At 42.8% G+C, this 20,865-nt stretch overlaps 1 long non-coding RNA gene, 1 other non-coding gene and 1 pseudogene across 2 annotated transcripts; 1 reads left to right on the top strand and 2 right to left on the bottom strand.

The window, feature by feature from the left end:
• Nucleotides 1-72, top strand: trnaw-cca. Its single transcript has one exon. It is a non-coding gene; the product is annotated as a tRNA-Trp (tRNA).
• Nucleotides 73-8,347: 8,275 nt separating this feature from the next.
• LOC116221500 lies at nucleotides 8,348-9,820 on the bottom strand. Its single transcript, XR_006152513.1, has 2 exons — nucleotides 9,471-9,820; nucleotides 8,348-9,116 (listed from the first exon to the last, which is right to left on the bottom strand). It is a non-coding gene; the product is annotated as an uncharacterized LOC116221500 (long non-coding RNA).
• Nucleotides 9,821-12,760: 2,940 nt separating this feature from the next.
• Nucleotides 12,761-20,862, bottom strand: LOC122133106 (annotated as a pseudogene).
• Between the last annotated feature and the right edge of the window lie 3 nt (nucleotides 20,863-20,865).

Genomic DNA, 20,865 nt, shown 5'->3' on the forward strand with positions numbered 1-20,865 from the left:
GACCTCGTGGCGCAACAGTAGCGCGTCTGACTCCAGATCAGAAGGTTGCGTGTTCAAATCACGTCGGGGTCATTGACAAAATCACTCAAGGCAGGTTGACTAATGAAAACCCCTGGGCCTGTGAATTTCAAGCCATTACTGAACTTTGAGAGACTTTGTAGAATATGCAAACTGCTCCTTTTATGACATTTCCAGTTTCTGAGACTCAGGCAGCTGTGCTGAGTTGAAACGCAAAGGCCAGGACTGAAGCTCACAGTGGACTAAGCAACAGCGACGTGTACAGTCGTCGACAAGTATCTTATCCTAACGCCCCTCGGTTTTTGCAATAGGGTGACAGCACATGTCTACAATTCTGGTTTTAAAGCAATCGCCTGAACAGGGACTTGAACCCTGGACCCTCAGATTAAAAGTCTTATGTTCTACCGACTGAGCTATCCAGGCTTCAGGCCAAGCTGCAGCCTGTTTCGGCGGTGATAATAAAGTCTTCACTAAAACACGGTCCGTATGGCTCAGGGCGCAGACCAGAAGGTTTTGTGTTCAAATCCCATCGGACTCCAAACAGTCCAATGCCTTTGATTGAAAGATCCTAAAAGAACCTAACGGGAAGCATGCCTCGTTACATATACAAGGGAAATATATATGTATCAATGCTGAAGATGTAGGAGCCCCCAGTTTTACACAAATAAGATTGAGAACAATGTTTGTGGGTGCAGAGTTCAGATTGTTTGAGCATAGCAAAGAACCCTTGAAGAACTCCTTGCAATAAAGAAAGAGGAAAGTCTAATAACTCCATTGCTAATAGACATTGTAAAAGCATCTGTGTGGCAGGCAGCCCTTATCTCTTCATTTGCGTCGTCACATCTGGTCCTCTCGCCATCGCTGTATCTCTCTTTTTTCTCCCTCTCATACCACAGTGAAACACACGTGGTTGTGCACGACTACTAATCAAGTTGAAGATGAAGATCAAGCTGTGCGGTTAGGAAGTCAGCAATGAGAAACAAATACTGGGTAAATGAACTACTTAGTGGAATAAATGTGTTCTCCCAAGGTCAATGAAAAATCAGCTCTTCCATTCCCAAACCATGATTTGGCATTGAGCACTTTTGCATTTCTTTAACATTATACAGTGATGTAAACATCATTGTAAATAACATTGTCCACAAAGGTCAAATACATTTCAGCACATATTTATTGTATTTCACAAACATTTAAACCACAATACAGAGATTTCCAAGCCTGTTATTCCTCTACATAACATGGAAGTCAGTGACCATGTCATTTTCATGTAAAGAAAAATGTTACACTGCAGGTGTCTCATCAGCCAGGATGGTGTGCTCCTGGCACAGAAGAATACGCGGGATGACCAACAGTGGTAGTTTGACCAGCCACCTACGAACCATACAAAGGCAAAACATAAGCCTCCCAGAAGCAGCGACATGCTGTATGTACATAGCTTTCAGAACAAGAAACTTACCAATGGAATTCAGGTGCAAGCAAGGATAACTGGACCCATATTGGTTCTTCCAGTTAGTGTAATAGAAGCCAGCGCTGTCAATCCACAGCCAGGCACCCTAAAAGACAGAATCACAGCACTTGGTCGTGTGGTCATAACAGCTGTGGTACCCCATTGCATGTTCAAATTAATTTGTGAAGAGATTCGAGTTTTGGGACAGAGACTGTTTTAACAGTAATAGCTATGATGCCGTGTCTCAGTAAGGTCAAATCAAGATACTTCTCCTGACCTGGAAATAGAAACCTCCGATCCAAGCGTTTGATTGGCCTGAAAGTAAGTAACCATAGACTGCAGGAAGTTGTATTCCTCAGAAGACTGCACAGAGGCCAGACTGCCTTGCTGCCCCACACAATGCACCTGGAGAGAGAGGGGGGAAAAGAGAAAGAAAGAGTGTAATGGTACATAGGAGAAAGAGTATGTAAAAGAGCAGCTTCATTATTTTCATTTTCCAAACAAGGTTTTTTTATATCACACTCATATTTAGGGGTTACTGCATTGTGTTAATCAATAGTGAAGCACCTCCTCCCCCTTTTAAATGCAGTCATTGTGTCTTACCGCAGCATCCTTCCAGTTCTTCTGGGAGGTCACCATCAAAAAGCAGCGGGAACCTTGTGCGAACCAGCCAGAAGGACACGGACCCAGTGAATACACTGGAAGTCCAATCGCAACTGGGAGAAAACGAAACATGTTGCATTTATATCGCAAAATATCCGTTCTTACTTTTTCACCACCACCAGCTAATATCATTCTGCAGATCACTTTCATACCTGCTGGCAGAGGGCCCTCCACCATAGAGGAGGCTGTTCGAGTTAGAGACTGAGAAAGAAGAAACAGAACTATCAATCCATCATTAGAAACATTTCCCCATGGCTAGAGTATTACAGGAGTTCTTTCTTTGAGATGCTGAACAACATAGACATTTAGAACAGAGATGTCAAACTGTGAACCAGAGTCTGCTGCAGAGATAAACACAAAATGACACCACAGTGTTTCACAGTTTTTGCCACATTAGAACATCAAAAAGGAGAATATCCAGATGTTAACATATAGGTTGATTCAGAGATGACTGATACACGTCTATGAAGAATGCTAAAAGCTGAATGTTGCCGTTTTGAGAGACGGGAGGTAGAGTCTGATTAAAGAGTGTACTTACCAGGTGCAGCACGGGTGCAGCATGGGTCAACAGCAGAGTGCATACAGAGAAGAGCGGCCAGTAATGAGAACCTTCATGTTGATGTGTAAATTCTTCTTCCTCTGGGGAATCTAATGATTAAAAAATGGTCACATTTAGTAGATCATTTGAAGGTTTTTCAGAGTGCGTGACCAGAGAACAGCAGGATTCTTTACCTGTTGTAGATGAGTATAAGGCAACACCTGTTCAGGTAAAGTAAACTAATGCAGTGATGAGCACAGCGTTTGGTCTGCTTTTTATACCATTCTGAGACACGTGTCGGCAGTGTCACGTCTCTGCTGAGCTGCGCTCCGGCCACGCCCCCTTCAGCAATTCAGGGCTCACACTTCCAGCTGCATGTCATCAGTCTCGTTCACCGTTCCAGCTGCACTGCATTCACGTCTCCCAATCACACAATCACACACACCTGTTTCACTCCCTACCAGAATCTTATCTAGGCCCTATTTTGGGGTGCTGGACACCTCCAAAAGGTCTCCTTAGCCCCCCCCAAAAAAAATAATTCACGCCTATCAACCTATTTAGTGTACTTATTTTGTTTAATTTTTAGAGTTAGAAATAAAATACTCTCAAGTAGGCACAGGAATCCCGCCTGTTTGAGACTGTGGTGTCAAGCGCGCGGCTCTGTTTGGTCGTGAGTGAGCGTTGCGAGCGTGCAGACAGACGGTGATAACGTATGATCTCAAAACAGCAGTTGGGAGAAGGCACCCTTCAAATGTGAGAGACCTGGAGCAGTTGGCAAAAGAAGAGTGGTCCAAAATTCCAGTAGAGAGTTGTAAGACACTCATTCATGGTTACAGGAAGCGAATTGATTTCAGTTATTTTTTCCAAAGGGTATGCTACCAAATATTAAGTTGAGGGTGCCAATCATTTTGTCCAGTCCATTTTTGGAGTTTTGTGTGTGTAGGCATGACGGGTTAAACCTGGCGGTCACTTTACCATCTGTTTTACTGCTCCCTGTCCCCTCTCAATCTACCTGTAATTAAGTGACACTTTGCGAGTCTGCCCAGCCGTATAAATTCACCACGAGATTGCCATCTGGGCATGCGTCGTATGTCCTGGTACCTGTTGCGTTGAGCTCAAGTCCACCAGTTAGTCTTGTGTTTTAAAGACTGTTTTGTTTGGGTCGTCATTTCCAGCTGTAACCCAGGTTAAAAATAAACATGATTTAGTTAATAAATAAGTGAATAAATAGTCGAAATAAATATTATTAAAACTTACTAGAGTAGTTTATATTAGTTATACAATCCATGATTTAATCGGATTAAAATGTTTAAAAGATTAAGATGAATATCAAAACTATACAAAAATGCACTGTTGCTTTAAGACAGTGAGCCAATGAGAAACAAGTTAATTCTTCCTGAACGGTAGAACGGTGGAGATTGAAGAAAGCCAGCTAGGAGAAGGACGTTAGTTTTTTCAGTGAGCTAAAAGAAACTAGAAAACTTGAAACTTGATTAGATTTGTACTGTTGTGAACTTTTATTTTATTTTCTGAAAGTGTTTTGTCTTCGTTGGTAGACTGTCACCTTAGTTAAGTTGTTGAGAAAAGAAGAAGTCGCGTGGAGCTAGGCATTGCATGCTAGCATCATAGCTCCATGATTGTAGTAGAAATAGATGGCGAGCTTGTTCAGCGAGTAACCACACGGAATCCTGTTCCATCGGAGGTCAGCACCTGCTTTTCTGACAAGACTAGCAATCCTTTCATCGTATGAATGGTAGGGCTGACAGGAGCCTGCTTTATTTCAACTAGAAGTTCGCGGATTTCGTGGTAAGAGTGAAAACACATCAGATCTATGGACTGTTCCTACCGCAAGTGGAATTTACGAACTGCAAAACGTGGTCGTAAGAAAGAATCTGAACTTAACAAGCCAGTTACCACACACTGAACTTACATCATTACATTCACAATATGTTTAAAAAAATGTTCTTTTGATATTTAAATGTTTACTTGATATTGATTTATTTTGATTGTATGCATATTATATTTTCCCTATGTATATTGATGAAGCATATGATTGTGCTGTCGCTAATGCTATCAATGTTGGTGAAGCATATGGTTGTGCTGTGCTAATGCTATCAATAGCAACTTACTGGTTTAGCTGAGGGTAACATAGGAAAATAAAAACTAGATGTTTAAATAGATAAATTGAGAATTTAGAGAATTTATTAGAATTTTGATACTGATATAACAGATTATAAATAGAGTTAACTGAAATAAACTAAATAATAATATTTAAGTTACAGTTTTAAATACCAATTTTAAATAGATATATAAGAATATATATATATATATATATATATTTATATATATATATAAAACCAAAATTAGAATATAGTAAATATTTTCTTAATAGAAAAGGATTGCATTTGAATTGCATCTCCTTAAGATTTTTATGTAAGATGTGTGTTATATGTAAATTGTATTGTTAATGTGTTATATGGTACCTATTTGTTATTTTTCTATCTAAATCCAACTTACCTTTTCTATTATTATATAAAACAAGCCGGCATTTCAATTAATTCTATGGTCTGTGGTGTGTTTATTATATTAATATTTCCATTGTTTTAACTATTTTACTGCTCCAACGAACCTAGACTAGTCCTGATAACCTACTTAACTGCAACTAGTAGTAAGTGTTACACAGCCCTTACTCCATCTCCTGTTCACTCCGAAACGGATTACACGTTTGTTGTGTGCTACAAACAGCTAGCGGACACATAGTAGCTGCTTCTTGCGTCTCGTGCCCTTGGATGCCTGGAATTGGCCTGGGTGGGTTGACGCCGCTGCTGTTTTGCTTATAGTGATTGTATCGTTTGATGTTCGTCTTCCCTCACGTCTCGTCCTCCTTCTCGGCAGCTGCTGTTTGAAAGAGCTGCTCCTGCGTGTGTGTGTTTGCGTGTGTTTACGTGTGTGTGTTAATGGTTGTTTCGTATTTCTTTTCCGTTTATTTGTAGCCATCTTTAGGTGGCTATTTTTGGTTCTGTTTGTTTTGTTGTCTGTACTGGGTGCCCCAGGGCTAGGTAGTCCATCCTTCCCCACCCTAGTGGTGGTAGCATCTCCCGGTGTGGTGTGCTGATTTCGAGCTCATTTTGGTGTGTGTGGGTTCACCTTTTTATTGTGCATTTGGTGTGAGCAGTGCACGGTTGCTGTGTCCTCCTGGAGATAATACCCCACTTCGTAATACTCCTGCCTGACTTGGTAAGCCTCAGTCCTGTTTGTGTTCTGTTCATTTAGTTGTTGTGTTGTCCCTTGTCTGTCCTACTGTTCCCTACTTCGTATGTTTTGTATTTTACCTGGTTGTAATTAAATAAGACATATTTATTATTTATGGACACATGTCTCCACGCTCCTCAGTTTCACGAACCTGTGTGCCCCTAGTGGGCTAGTGTCATCCCAACTCAATTATTTCCCTGGGCGCAACTCCTAGGGTGGCATAGTCGTGCTCTGTCTATTCCTAGCTCCACTCCATTTTGTTATGCCACATGTGGAATCAAGTCAGATTTGGCATTTTTTTCTCAGATTTTTTTTGTGTTTTCTAATGTAAAACAAAATAAATAAACATGGTGAATACCAAAGCATTTGTCATTGCAACCAATTTTCTGGGAGAAGTGGTGCATTATCTGACAGAAGTGCAGGGGTGCCAGTCTTTTTTGTCCATGACTGTATATATGTATAGATTAGCCTAGGTCTGGACTAAAATCCACTTATTTTTGCCATGTGACCATAGAAGATATTGTATCACATCAGTCAGCAGGGGTGACTGGGGGGGGGAAGTGGCCCGGGAGTTACTGTCAGACCGGCCCACTCAATACAAGGCGCGCTGCCCACTCAATGCATCGCACGTAATCGACCAGTCAGTGGCCTACTTGGAAAAATACCCAGACACTTAACATTATTTTGGTATGATTACAAAGAAATTACATCATATATGTTTTTTTTTTTTTTATAACATTTGGATCCACCAATTTGCCTGGATGGACACATGGAATAAAAATGGTACTGGCTATTGTAACACTCCAAGGTAGGTATAAGTTTGCTAGATTGAATATGCTTTGGCTGTGTAAGAACCCATTTTCAGGCGTTCATGAATTCAGGCGGAGATCTTTTCTTACGCTGGTCTTCCGAAGTCCGTAAGAACCCATTTTCAGAAGACACTTCAGAAATGTTTGAAAATAAGACCACCATGAGTGTGAATACAGATCGCGAGCAGTATTTGTAAAATTCAGTCAGTGATGTCAGAGGGAGGGCCGGTTGGTGATGGAAGTGGGCCGGTATTTTAGACCAGCCCAAACCCCGTCGGCCCACCGGGGCTTCCCCCGGTATCCCCGATGGCCAGTCCGCCCTGGCTATCTCCCGGGCCTTTCTGTGTGGAGTTTGCATGTTCTCCCCGTGTTCACAAGGGGTTTCCTCCACTAAGAACCCCAACAGAAAAACATGCAAGAAGGAACACCCCTGACCAAAGATGGACAGTTCACTTCACTTGGTCCCCGGGCGCTTACAAGCTGTCCACTGCTCCTGGGGGGTCCTGGAGGAGGGACTTTCCAGGATGGGAAAAGGCAGAGAATAAATTCACCGCGACCTCAGGCCTGCGTGTGTGTGTGTCCTGTGTCGCCTACATATATTCACGTGTGTGTTCCAGTGTGTCGTGTGTGCCATTAAAACCTGACAAATTAAAACAAATTAATATAGCCCAACAAAGGTGTGGATCAAGCTAAACATTTCCTTTGATTAAAATGTCCGAGCATACACCAGAAGCAGATGGGTTAGTGCTGCACAAGGAAGGGGTGACAAATAGGCTAACGTTTCTGATATCCTAACCTGAATGCATAGACCATGATAACCATGTTATCAATATTTACCTGTCATACGTTAATGATATGTTCACTAACGCTGTTCACTTATTTTCATTGACGAGGCTACTTTTCGCCATGCTAGCTTGTTTGTTGTCAAACTTATTGGTAGGCTACTGTGCAAGTTAGGCTATAAGTTATGTTTTAATAGTGGTCTAATTTCACAACAGTGACGGATGTCAAAGCTTTGGCACCGTGTGGTTACCTTGCTGTCCCCAAAGAAGGCAACTCGGGGAAATGTGGATGGCTGACTCCGAAGGACGCTGGGTTGCTGGGGAACTAAAGGGGGGAGGTGCAGGGCCTCGTGCAGTCTCAATTAGAACTGAAGTGCACTTGTCCGCTTAGTTACGGTACGCTTTTAACTGAGAACTGATGCCATAGTAAATGGTTTAAAAAGATAAACTATACCATTAAACATATAAAATAACAAAGTTAGAAAAAAGATCCTGCAAAGAGAGCACTAGTCAAGTCAGAGGGCATAAGGGCAGGTGCTTGAGCACCAGCTGAGGTCTATCTGTGCACGTTGCTTGGCTCAGGGTCATCTGCCATCCGGGATGGATGAGTACGAGGAAGCGAGGACAATACCAGGAAGAGGAAGAAGGACATACAGTAGATACCACATTTTCCAATGTAAAAATGGTTCTTCGTTACATCCTCCGCATGCAATAGATAGATCATTTTTCTCTTTAGGGCTATTTTACGAACAGCTTTATTTGTGTTCAGGTTGTGCTACTATAGAAAGTAAGTAATATATAATAACAAAGTCATTAAAGCGAAATACTTGGAAGAGAATAACTTTTTTGGAAATAACTTTATTTGGAAATAAGGTAATAAAGTTTAAATAAAGAGCATCTCAGAACAGAAAACACCTCAAATAAAATAATCGAACTAAACAATCAGAATACTCTATAATTAATGAATACATATTCTACAGATGTATTATTCTTTAACAAATATAACACAATGAATTGTATATATGTAAAAACAAAGTAATCTGGCTTTCATTCTATCAAAAACATTTTTTTTCTTCCAACCCTGACTAATGTTGAACAGAAAAACAGAGGCACACACAACATAATGTCTGTCTTTTCATTTCCTCGGGTAAATGTCATATGCGTGATACATATACATGTTCTCTCTTATGAATGATAGACTGTGATTTGAGTCATTCAAGGTAACGCACAGAGGTACATTGTAAACAGGAAGTGTATACTGCTTAGTATTTTAACGGGCCTCCACCAAGTTCTCTTCTGTACTGGAGAAAGCATTGAGCATCCATGTTACAGGACTTATTTTTTTAAAACAGAGTTAAAACCCAGCCAAAACTGCTCACTGACTGAAGCAAAGATTCAATGTTTTTAGTTGACAACAAATTGGTCCAATATCAGGTTCAGAAGAATGTTTCACAGAAAAGCCCAAACAGAGCTCAGGTACACCAGAAACAAGTTTACCATGGCTAAGCAAGAAAATCTTACACCTAGAATCTAGAATCTGGAACCTTACACGTACAATCTGGAATCTGGAACCTTACACCTAGAATCTTGAATCTGGAACCTTACACCTAGAATCTGAAATCTGGAACCTTACACCTAGAATCTGAAATCTGGAACATTACACCTAGAATCTGGAGGTTTGGTTCAACTTTACATTCTTTCACCCCTGTGATAGTGTAAGTATAAGAGCATTACAGATTAATAGCTGTGAATTATTCATGAATGTGTTGATTGAAAAGTGTCTAACTGTGTTCAAATGTGAAAATAAGCCTACATTGCAACCGCAAGTAGTATGTTGTGATGAAGACTGGTAGGGCAGGCACACATGTTCATTATGAAAAGTCAGAGTAGAGGTGTTGATTACAAACGGCTGCTTCATAAGCCACACTGTGCTTCCATGTTACACTGTTACAAGGGTGTACGGGACATCGTGATTTAATAAATATCACTATTATCTCATCCTAACATTCAAGATTTTATGGTTTGCTTATTTCAATATGTTTTCATTATGTTGCAGTGACTGTTTTTTGAACCAGAAACATTATTTACAGAATAGTAAAATGCATACACAATGTTAATATATGAGGTTAATATTCAATTTTTATTTTCTTTAAGGATATACATGTTTAAAATATAATTTCAGCAGCAGAAAGCAAAAATATAGCAAGAGATTCTCCCTGAGAAGTAAAACTATCATAACAGCAGACTGCATCTGTTGGTAATATTCTTCCCACATATGGAATTTACACATAAATTTATATACATGCCACTGTCATCAACTCCACTCAACAGAAACCGCAGCCTGAGAGGGTGTGTTGAGTGTGTGTATGTGAACCAAAGCAAAGAGGGTGTGTTGAGTGTGTGTATGTGAGACCAAAGCAGATGAAACATGGGCACCAATTATGGGGGAGTCACACACGGGCCTAGTGCCCACGACAATCCTATATCACACACGGGCCTAGTTCCCATGACTACCCATATCACACACGGAGCTAGTTCCCACGAAGACCCAGGTTCGAGCCGAGGTCATTTCTCAAGCCCACTCCCTCTCCTCTGATCTCCTGTCTGCTCTTCACTGTCCTGTCAATAAAGACTAGAGATGCCCAAAATAATCAATAATAATAAAAAACAATTATGAAATCTCTGATTTCCTGTGTATATTTTGCTTTGATTGAAGTTTGATTGAGTATGCATACTACCAAACAGACACCCTAAATTGGGTTGGTGGCTATGCTATATAAGACACTCAGGACTTTCCAATGACATTTTCCAGTGTCTATATACGTCCTACTATGAGCTTCAGCATACTGTTTTTCTGAAAGCAAACATTAGCTGTTAGCTGGGCATGTGAACATGACAATGATATCACAAACCCAAAAACTAACAAATAAAGAAAATCAATCAAACAAACAAACAGGAAGAAAGAGGGGCGATTGATGACTGTGCTTTAGGTAAATAAGCACCTCATAGACACAAGGCAATGTCAGCAACCCACAGCTAAACCCAAATGATTGAACTTTTGTTACCCCTGGATACCATACTCTAATCTTTGGGGTTTTCTTCAGTTTAGGGCTGTTCTTAAGGCCTACAGTTACAGTTGGATAACTTTGTGGATAAGTTGTTCCTCAATTGTGAATCGCTTTGGGTAAAAGTGTCTGCCAACTGAATACATGTAAATGTAAACTTATCAGCTTCATTTTGTAATGTTGACAATGGAGTTAATGACAATTGAGTTAATGACAGGGTTGGTGAGTTGAAAAGTGAACGAGTCCAGATTTTGTGTAAAATGTTCATACTGTTTCTGGGAAAAAATATGATCTACTGTCCTGGGGATGAATGCCATTAGAAAAAGTTTGGTGAGTAAATAAGCGTCCATATTTGCTTGTACTGTGGGTTTATACCTCAGAGAGGAGAGATATGGGATCTCGCTGCCTTGCACAACTCCAAACTCACCCAAAGCAGCAAGTCCAATCGTTGAGATGGGGTAACAGGAAAATGTATATTTGTTCTCTTAATAATAAAAGGATTTTCTAAAGCAGTATTCACACTGTATTAAGTTGCGCACCTTTCTCTTCCTGATGTGAGATGATGTAGGCTTTGTCAGCACACTGAGGCTTGAGTTGAGTTCCATGGAACAAGATTTCAGGTTTAAGTGGATGTGTCAGACACAGAGAGCCAAGGCTGTCATTGTCAAAGAGGTCATGAACTAGACGGAACAATCTGGAAAAGAAATGGTCAGTGTTTGAAGTGACTTCACAGAGTGACTTCACAGGGATCATCAACAAAGGGTACAAAATCAAGCCATTCAAATACAGTGGGGAAAATAAGCATTTGACCCCTGCCGATTTCGCAAGTTTGGCCACTTGCAAAGAAATGTGTGATCTATAATTGTAATAGTAGGTGTATTTTAACAGTGAGAAACAGAATATCAACAAAAAAATCCAGAAAACTGCATTTTATAACATTTATGACTTAATTTGCATTTGATGCAGAAAATAAGTATTTGAACCCCTAGCAAAACATGACTTAGTACTTGGTGGAATAACCCTTGTTGGCAAGCACAGACATCAGACTTTTCTTGTAGTTGGTCACCAGGTGTACACACATCTCAGGAGGGATTTTGGTCCACTCCTCTTCGCAGATCCTCTCCAAATCCTTAAGGTTGCGTTTTCAATGGGAGGGAATGAGGGAATGAGGTTCAAGCCCAATATTCCACATTACATGGCCCCATCCATAGTCCCCTCGATGCAGTGGAGTCGTCCTGTACCCTTGGCAGAGAAACAGCCCCAAAGCATAATGTTTCCACCTCCATGCTTGACGGTGGGGATTGTGTCATTCAGCATTCTTCCCCCTCCAAACGCGGCAAGTCGAGTTGATGCCAAAGAGCTTGATTTTGGTCTCATCTGACCACATCCTGTCTCCCAATCCTCCTTAGAATCATTCAAGTGTTCATTGGCAAACTTCAGACGGCCCTGTACATGTGCTTCCTTGAGCAGGGGGACCTTGCGAGTTCTGCAGTACTTCAAACCATTACGGCGTAGTGTGTTGCCAATGGTTTTCTTGGTGACTGTGGTCCCAGCTGCCTTGAGATCATTCACAAGCTCTCCCTGTGTAGTTCTGGGGTTATTCTGCACCTTTCGGATGATCACCGATACCGCACGAGGGGATATCTTGCATGGAGCCCCAGACCTAGAGCGATGGACAGTTGTTTGGTGTTGCTTCCATTTACGAATAATCGCACCAATAGTTGTCTGCTTCTCACCAAGCTGCTTGCCGATGGTTTTGTAACCCATTCCAGCCTTGTGCAGGTCTACAATCTTATCTCTGACGTCCTTGGTCAACTCTTTGGTCTTGCCCATGGTGGTGAGGTTGAAGGTGTGAAGTATGATTCTTTGGACATGTTTCTTTTATACACGTCACCAGTTGAGATCAGGTGTACCTTGTTAGGCCTAATGAGGACTAATCTGTGTGCTTCTTGGGCACATAACTGGTCATTGGGAGCCAGAATTCTTGCTGTTTGCTTGGGGGTTCAAATACTTATTTTCTGCATCAAATACAAATAAAGTCATAAATGTTATAAAATGCAGTTTTCTGGATTTGTTTGTTGATATTCTATTTCTCACTGTTAAAATACACCTGCCATCACAATTATAGATCACACATTTCTTTGCAAGTGGCCAAACTTGCGAAATCGGCAGGGGTTCAAATACTTATTTTCCCCACTGTATATATATTTTTCCGGTCTGAACAGAGAGAATGGATGTGCCTACCATGAGAGTACTTCCTTGTTTTGTTCCTCCTCTTCCTGATTGTCTGGTGTCTTGAGCTGGCCACCCCCCTCTGCACACACATACATGGTTTAGTCCAGAGTTCACAAATCCCTGTCATCGTGATTAACTTGACTTGATCTCTCCCTTCTGTCCCACCCCTTATCAAACCTCTCATTATCCACACGTATGGCTAAACGGCTATGACAACAGGTGGCGTTCCAACTCAGGTGTACAGCTGCCAGTCAAGAGTGAGGAGATGAAGACCCTTCCACAGCACCTGAGCTCACCTGTGCAAGGCTACACATGCGATGAAGCCTGCCTACACACACCAACTTATAATACTCACACCAAGGAACCATTTCTGATCTACAAAGACACCTCAAGCTCACAGTCTTACTACAACAGTATGTGTCACTATGGGTCCTTGCCCTCAACATATTTCACTTTCACCAGACCACATCACTTACCGATATTTATTGAATTAGGAGCACAAAACCCATTGCAAATGTCATTCATTGTTTTGTAGTGGTCCTTTGAAATAAACATCAGACCTCTGAACGTTGGGGTGACCCATATAAATCAATGGAACTTGATGTAACACTCAGAGAAGCCGTGTAACAAACACAAACATGCTGAGGGCCACACTGAGGGCCACACTGATGCCCAATGCAGACGGACTCTAGTTTGTCTGAACCCGGTGAACCCCGTCTCCGGATAGCCCTATCGTGCAGACGAACGCACTGTATCCGCACTCCCTCAATCGGGGGTCCAAAGCGAGTAACCTCGAAATCCGATTGCTGTTGGTGTTCCTCTGCACGCTATCCGCATACCTAATCGATTGCCCCACGTGATCGCATCATTAGACCAGCCAGAACAACGGACACAACCGGCATTATTTAATAACTGAATGGGTTGCCATGGCGCAGTGAGTTTGGCAGCCAGTTATAACAGCTCTCCAGTTTAAAAAAAAAAAATCTTCCTATTACCTTGCTCCTTTTCCACGTGAATTTCCCTAACGGAATTAGTACAAATGTATCTATCTATCTGTTGTTAGGAAAGGGATGACATTAACAAGCCACACTTTAATCTATCACTGTTTAATCTATTTGCATCAAACCATTTTTCAAAAACCAGTTTTTAAAAGTGCCAGCAATAGCCTATATGAGCAAATCTGACGTGAAAAGATTTTTTATTATAGACGGAAGTTTCAAAACAGATGAATGTTACGTTAGCTTTAGTCCTGTCAGACAACGATAGCGATAGCTAACAGCTAGCGTTAACGTTACTTCAGAGGTAGCCTACAGTACGTGAAGGACAAAGCCCTCAACAATTGCCTACATTTGTTGTTAGTAATAAAACCATGAAATTGGAAGCAATTGTAAACCATGAAACATCCAGGATCCACAGCACTTGCATTGTGGTCTCTCGTGCTCAAGCTCAGCATCTCCATAAAGCACAGGCATTTAAACAACTCAGACATGTCATGTTGCACATTGCTTTGTTGCACTGTTCTAAACTCTTTATTATCAATAACAATGTGATGTCTTGACTATGTTGTACCTGCACAACTAGTCGGCGCTGTGCCAATGACTTGTATGTAGCTCACCCATTCAATTGATGCTTCAGTAAACTATTACAGTTCAAGCCATAAAGACGTGTCCGTTTATCCTTCGCATTAACCAGGTACTCTAAAGTGGAAACCACGAATACATAACAAACAAATATAATTATTTTTCGCTTAACCTACAGTCTGCTCTTACCACTGATTTTATAAACACCATAATGTGTTACTGTGCAGATTAAATGTAGGCTATGCGGCTACGCTAAACGTTGCTAGTTGGAGCTCAACTACTGTCATATGTTACTTTGATAGCATGCTCCTGTCTTCTTCTCGTTTTCTTCAGTTGTCTGTAGCACCAAAGCGCCACCAACAGGCGTGGGGGTGTACTACAGCTGAGTCAATTGGATTCGCTTGGTTCATGTGCACGCGATTTAAAAAGTTGATATGTGTGAAAAATGAACCCGGGTTCAGGCAAACTAGGCTTCGTTTGCATGGGGTCTGAGGGAAGGCACAGCAGTGTGAGGGGGAGGGGTCTTACCACACGGGGGTCCATCTGCATCGTCCAGGAGGTTGGCAGTGGAGGCAGCAGAGCCCAGTCTGCAGGGATAGAGAGTTAAGGTCGGAGGAACCGGAGGGGTTCACAACACTATCTAGAACCACAGAAACAGAACCCCATTCTATAAATCCATCAACTGAAATAGTGTGCGTGTTTTACCTATGTTAGACATTTGGATCCACTGCAGCAATATCTGCCTCATTACAGTGCACTTGGGTGATAAGTATCCTGTTCACTATAATGTAATCATATGTGGTACTGTGGCCTAACTGCTAGAGCAAGATGCTAACAACACCAAGATCATGGTTTGATACCTGGGAAGCCCCCATACTGACAATAATGTTTATTTATACAGTAATGTTAAAAATGTTAAAAGCATAATGTTTATTTATACAGTAATGTTTAAAATGTTAAAAGCATAATCTACATGGAGCTAAATGTAAGGGCATATTATGACATGTAACAAGCCCAAATCCTAAACTCTAACCCCCACTTCTTATTAGCACACGTGCTAATGTAAAAAGTACTGATGAAAATGTAAAACATTATAAGTCTCATCGGATAAACAACTGTTCAGTGAATGCGTGTAAATGTAGAGCTGTCTGCGAAACTGAACAGACGAATCAGGCGAGTTTGAGGATACGAGTGATGTTTCAGCAGGGCCTTCTTCTTCGTCTTTCTCCTTCGGGTTTTCTCTGAGAAAGATCTTGCAACTTCTAGCAGTTTCTTCCTTGTGGCTGTTTGGAGTTGAAGTGACATGGGTTATAGAGACCTGAATGAGCATGTAAAGACTATATGTTCACAGATGATATGGGTTATAGAGACCTGAATGAGCATGTAAAGACTATATGTTCACAGATGATATGGGTTATAGAGACCTGAATGAGCATATAAAGACTATATGTTCACAGATGATATGGGTTATAGAGACCTGAATGAGCATGTAAAGACTATATGTTCACAGATGTCTCAACCATTCCTGTGGTAACTGCATCTGCATTCTGCACTGCTATAAACAGTACCACGACAAATATCTCCTTCAACTGCACCTGTATTTATACTATATGTTTACTCTTTAGTCTAGTATACATATGTTCACATAGTTGTATTTGTCTGTTTATGTACAGGTCTATATAAAAAATAATGAATAATTAAAATAATATGAAACTATTAAGAGATACAAATGCCATTTCTTGCTACTACTTAATACTTCAATAAACAATGTTTTTTAATTAATGCCTATCTCTAATTGGTTGGGATCACCTGATGCCTTATATTTTATTGTTTGAAAACACCTAATACCTACTTTGGAATGTTTGGAAATGTCTTGGGATCATCAGGCCCAGGGAACTGAGCTAATACATTCAATTGGACAGCAGGTGGCAGCAGAGGGACATCAAAAAGCACTTACATTTGCCCATGTGCTTGAGTTTGTCACGGAACTGAGCGTCATCGGAGGCGGAGGGGCAGGCCTCACCAGAGCCTGATGCACAGCTGTCTCCTGCAGTAAGGACAGACAAGAGAGCATGACATATACACACACACACACACACACACACACACACACACACACACACACACACACACACACACACTCATACACACTGACTCTATCTGTTTGACTATGTGTGTGTGTATGTGTGTGTGATTTAAGGTGTTCTCTGTCTGAATGTGTGGCCGTTTGTGTATATGCGTGTGTGGTTGTGTGTTTGGTGTGTGTGTGTGTGTGTGTGTGTGTGTGTGTGAGAGTGAATGTATGTGTGGCTGTGTGTGTGTATGCGTGTGTGTGTGTTTTTTTAGTGTGTGTGTGTTTGAGTGTATGTGGTGTGTATGTGTGCGTGTGTATATGTGTGTTTTGTGTGCGTATGTGTGTGGGTGTGTGAGTACATGTGTGTGTGTGTATGTGAGGCCATGTGTATGTGCGTAAGTGTATGTATGTGTGTGTGTGAGTACATGTGTGTGTGTGTGCATAAGTGTACGTATGTGTGTGTGTGTGTGAGTACATGTCTGTGTGTGCATAAGTGTACGTATGTGTGTGTGTGTGTGAGTACATGTGTGTGTGTGTATGTGAGGCTGTGTGTATGTGCGTAAGTGTATGTATGTATGTGTGTGTGAGTACATGTGTGTGTGTGTGTGTCCTCCACAGCACCTCTCTCCAGGGCGATGAGGAAGTCCCGGTTGCGCTGTAGTTCCCTCATGAACTCCTCATTCTGCAGGAAGAGGGCGACGCGCTCATCCTCCAGGTACTGCCTCAACCTCCGGTCCTCATCGTCCTCCAGGTGCCGTCCCAGAATCCTCTCCTGCTCGCCGCACACATCCCCTGCACCGCACCCCCACCGAGCACCGGGGGCTGAGACAGGGAGGACAGGGAGGAAGAGGAGGAGGAGGAAGGCTGGGAGAGATTGCTGTGGGAACGCTGGAGAGAGAAAGAGAGAGTGAGAGGGAGTGAGTGAGAGAGAGAGTGTGTGAGAGAGAGAGAGAGAGAGGGAGTGAGAGAGTGAGAGAGAGAGAGAGAGGGAGTGCGAGAGTGAGAGAGAGAGTGAGGGAGAAAGAGAGATAGAGAGGGAGAGGGAGAGAGAGAGGAAGAGAGAGACATAGAGACAGAGAGAGAGAGAGGGAGAGAGAGGCATATACAGACATTCACAACCATAGCTTATATTTCATATTCTAACATTATCATAATATAAATTCTAGTGGCGTTAAATTCGAATGCCTCTCATTACTTTTGATTTATTTTCATAATAAATGTGCATGTGCAAAGTCCTACATCCAAGATGCTTTAATCCACCTGCACTCTGCTCAGGCCAGGTCAGGTCAGGTGAGGTGAGGTGAGGTGAGGTGAGGTGAGGTGAGGTGAGGTCAGGTGAGGTGAGGTGAGGTCAGGTCAGGTGAGGTGAGGTGAGGTGAGGTGAGGTGAGGTGAGGTGAGGTGAGGTGAGGTCAGGTCAGGTCAGGTCAGGTCAGGTGAGGTGAGGTGAGGTGAGGTGAGGCCAGGTCAGGTCAGGTGTGTGTGATGGCTCTGTGTGTAGTTTATGGCTCTGCAGTGCTGATGCAGAGTGAGTCGAGACTGGGCTGATGCGGTGAGATATTAAGCCAAGCGAGACTGGGCTGATGCGGTGAGATATTAAGCCAAGCTCCATAAATGTACCTGCAGACTATCACGCTGCTGGGGCATGATACGCAGGAAGTCGTCTGGGAGGTTGCCAAGCAAAGGCGGGTTCCAGTTCCTGTAGCCAGTCCTTGACTGGTGCCCGGTTGGGGGATGGGCATCAAACCTGGCACAGAGGGGGGCGGAGGATGGCAAGGTCAGACCGCATGCCACTCCACAAACTCAATGGAGAGATTATTTCAATTTTTCCTCTGAATCATCATTTTTATTTTCATTTTCATTACTGAATCATCATTATTTTATTCTTTTGCCTTGACATTCTCAAACTGGCCATAAAAAAGTTGTTAAAATGTTTTGAGGCAGACTCATAACAACTGTGTATTTACAAGTTGCAGTAACTTTCTTGTACCACTAGATGGAGCCCCAAGGGAAACTAAAAGTAGCCGATCCAAAAGCAGCTGTCTACTCGAGCATTGGGCCTGTGAATAGACCTCTTCATATCCCTGAAATAGGACCGTGAACCCTAACATATACTGATCCATCAGTGCTACAAAAGCCTATAGGGGTCAAATTGTCAAAAAAATAAATGTTGTCCTTCTGCTGCATTTCAAAAAAGTATTTTTCGTGTCTCTGCATGTTATAACAGAACTGGCCTCCCATCTGAATTAGGCTGATGTCAGGGTCTGGGAGCTCATTTCAGGATCGGGTGGCAATGAAGAGGTCTATTTGATCTGCATGTAAGAGACGTCACTGCTATCACTATAACTGCACTTTTCTAACAGGCCTGAAATGAATTAATTCATTTTCACCCTATTCGCCACACCCTCCTCCAGGAGTGTTGTGTCTCACCTGGGCGGCGGCGTGTTGGGGACGTCAGCGGGGTACGTCCTGTCATATATATGCATGTCATAGGAGGGAGGGGCGTAGACGGGCGGGGCCTCCTCGTCTGAGCTGTCTGGCTCTAAGGTGCGCTCTAGGATCTGGGGTGACATTAAAGGCATTAAGGGAAAGCTGCTTATTCAGCCCCAGATAACACACACAGTACAGAGCCACAATAAGCAGTAAAGTACATCAGTTTGTCTGTGTGTGTGTGTGTGTGTGTGTGCGTGTGTGTGTGTGTGTGTGTGTGTGTGTGTGTGTGTGTTTGTGTCTCTGTGTGTATATATGTGTCTGGGTGTGTGTGTGTGTGTGTGTGTGTGTGTGTGTGTGTTTTGACATGGCCACAGGCCACACACAGCCAAACATACACACACGCACACACACTAATAATCATTGTGCTAAGACCCCCGTGAAGAGAGAGAGAGAGAGAGAGTGTAGAGAAAATTATTCTCTCTATCATTCAATGAAAGCTGCTGCACAAGAACCCTTTTGGAAGTGAAGCAGTGATCCATTTCACGGCCTGATCTGATCCGTAGATGGCTGCGATCTGGGAAACACCACAAAGACCAACCCCTACGAAGCATCAAATATTAAATAATATAGAGCATAGCGAGCACTCAAGTGTGATAAAAACGTAATTACACTGATGTTTATGGAAGTTTCTAGAAGATAATAACTTTAACAATGCCCTGTGGGGGACTTCTGGGGGAACCGATTCCTGTCAAGCGTAACATTAATATGAGGTAGAACCGTGAATTACACTGATTTTGATAATGAAGTATACAAACAACACAGGGAACCTTTGTGGATGACAAGCAGAATATCAGCCAGGAAAATACACAGGAATTGACACCCGATAAAATACTTTTACATGAGGGACTTTAGTGGGTTAGCCATGACTGAAGTGAGGGACTTTAGTGGGTTAGCCATGACTGAAGTGAGGGTTAGCCATGACTGAAGTGAGAGTTAGCAATGACTGAAGTGAGGGTTAGCCATGACTGAAGTGAGGGACTTTAATGGTTTAGTCATGACTGAAGTGAGGGTTAGCCATGACTGAAGTGAGGGACTTTAATGGGTTAGTCATGACTGAAGTGAGGGTTAGCCATGACTGAAGTGAGGGACTTTAATGGGTTAGCCATGACTGAAGCACCTGGGGAAAGATCTCCTGTGGTGCTCTATGCTCTTTGATCTCATGACTGAGTTGCAGAGGTTACAGCACACTTAGATACTCAGCACTGGACTCATGCAGGAGCGGATTTGCTTGACAGTAATCCATTCTGCCTGCAGTGGGAAAGGTGTAGGGGTAAAGTACGGGGGGCCTAATGCGGGTATGCGTGGGGTTTGACTGGGGCTGCTCCAGACAGCATTACCCAGAATAAAACCCAACCCACCGAAGGCAGATGTGGGTTTTCAGGAAATAGTTGACACTGACACTCAACAAACATAGTAAACAAAAAGAAAAAGACATCCAAAGACATCCATTTGTTTGTAAGGTGTAAAGTAATCGCTTTGACCTTTGACCTCTCGCTCACCTCTGGCGGTATGCTGTCCTCTGAGTCGGAGCTGTCATCTGTGGCCTGTCCGCTGATGCTCATCTGCAGCACAGCTGCTCGATGGTGGCCTCCACCACGCCGTTGTTGGCCCACAGCACGCACTCGATCACCTGGCGCTCCACGCCGGGGAACATGGTCCTGAAGTCGCCCATGGCCTGGTTGAACTCCAGCCGGTGCACCACCCGCCGGCCTGGTGGTGGCGCTGTTGTTGTTGAGCTGCGCGCCCCCTCTAGCGCTGCGGTGAGAGCTGGTGCCATGGGACCTAGATACGGTGCGGTGGAAAAGGCTGGTCATCGTCTACAGAGCCTTCGCCCGCGCCAACGCTCGTGCCTGTGCCCGACTCCTCTGGTAGGGCAGCAGTGCCCAGCGATAGGTGCTTCCTGCCCTGGT

Source organism: Clupea harengus, chromosome 8 (assembly GCF_900700415.2).
Source record: "Clupea harengus chromosome 8, Ch_v2.0.2, whole genome shotgun sequence".
Lineage (NCBI taxonomy): Eukaryota > Metazoa > Chordata > Actinopteri > Clupeiformes > Clupeidae > Clupea > Clupea harengus.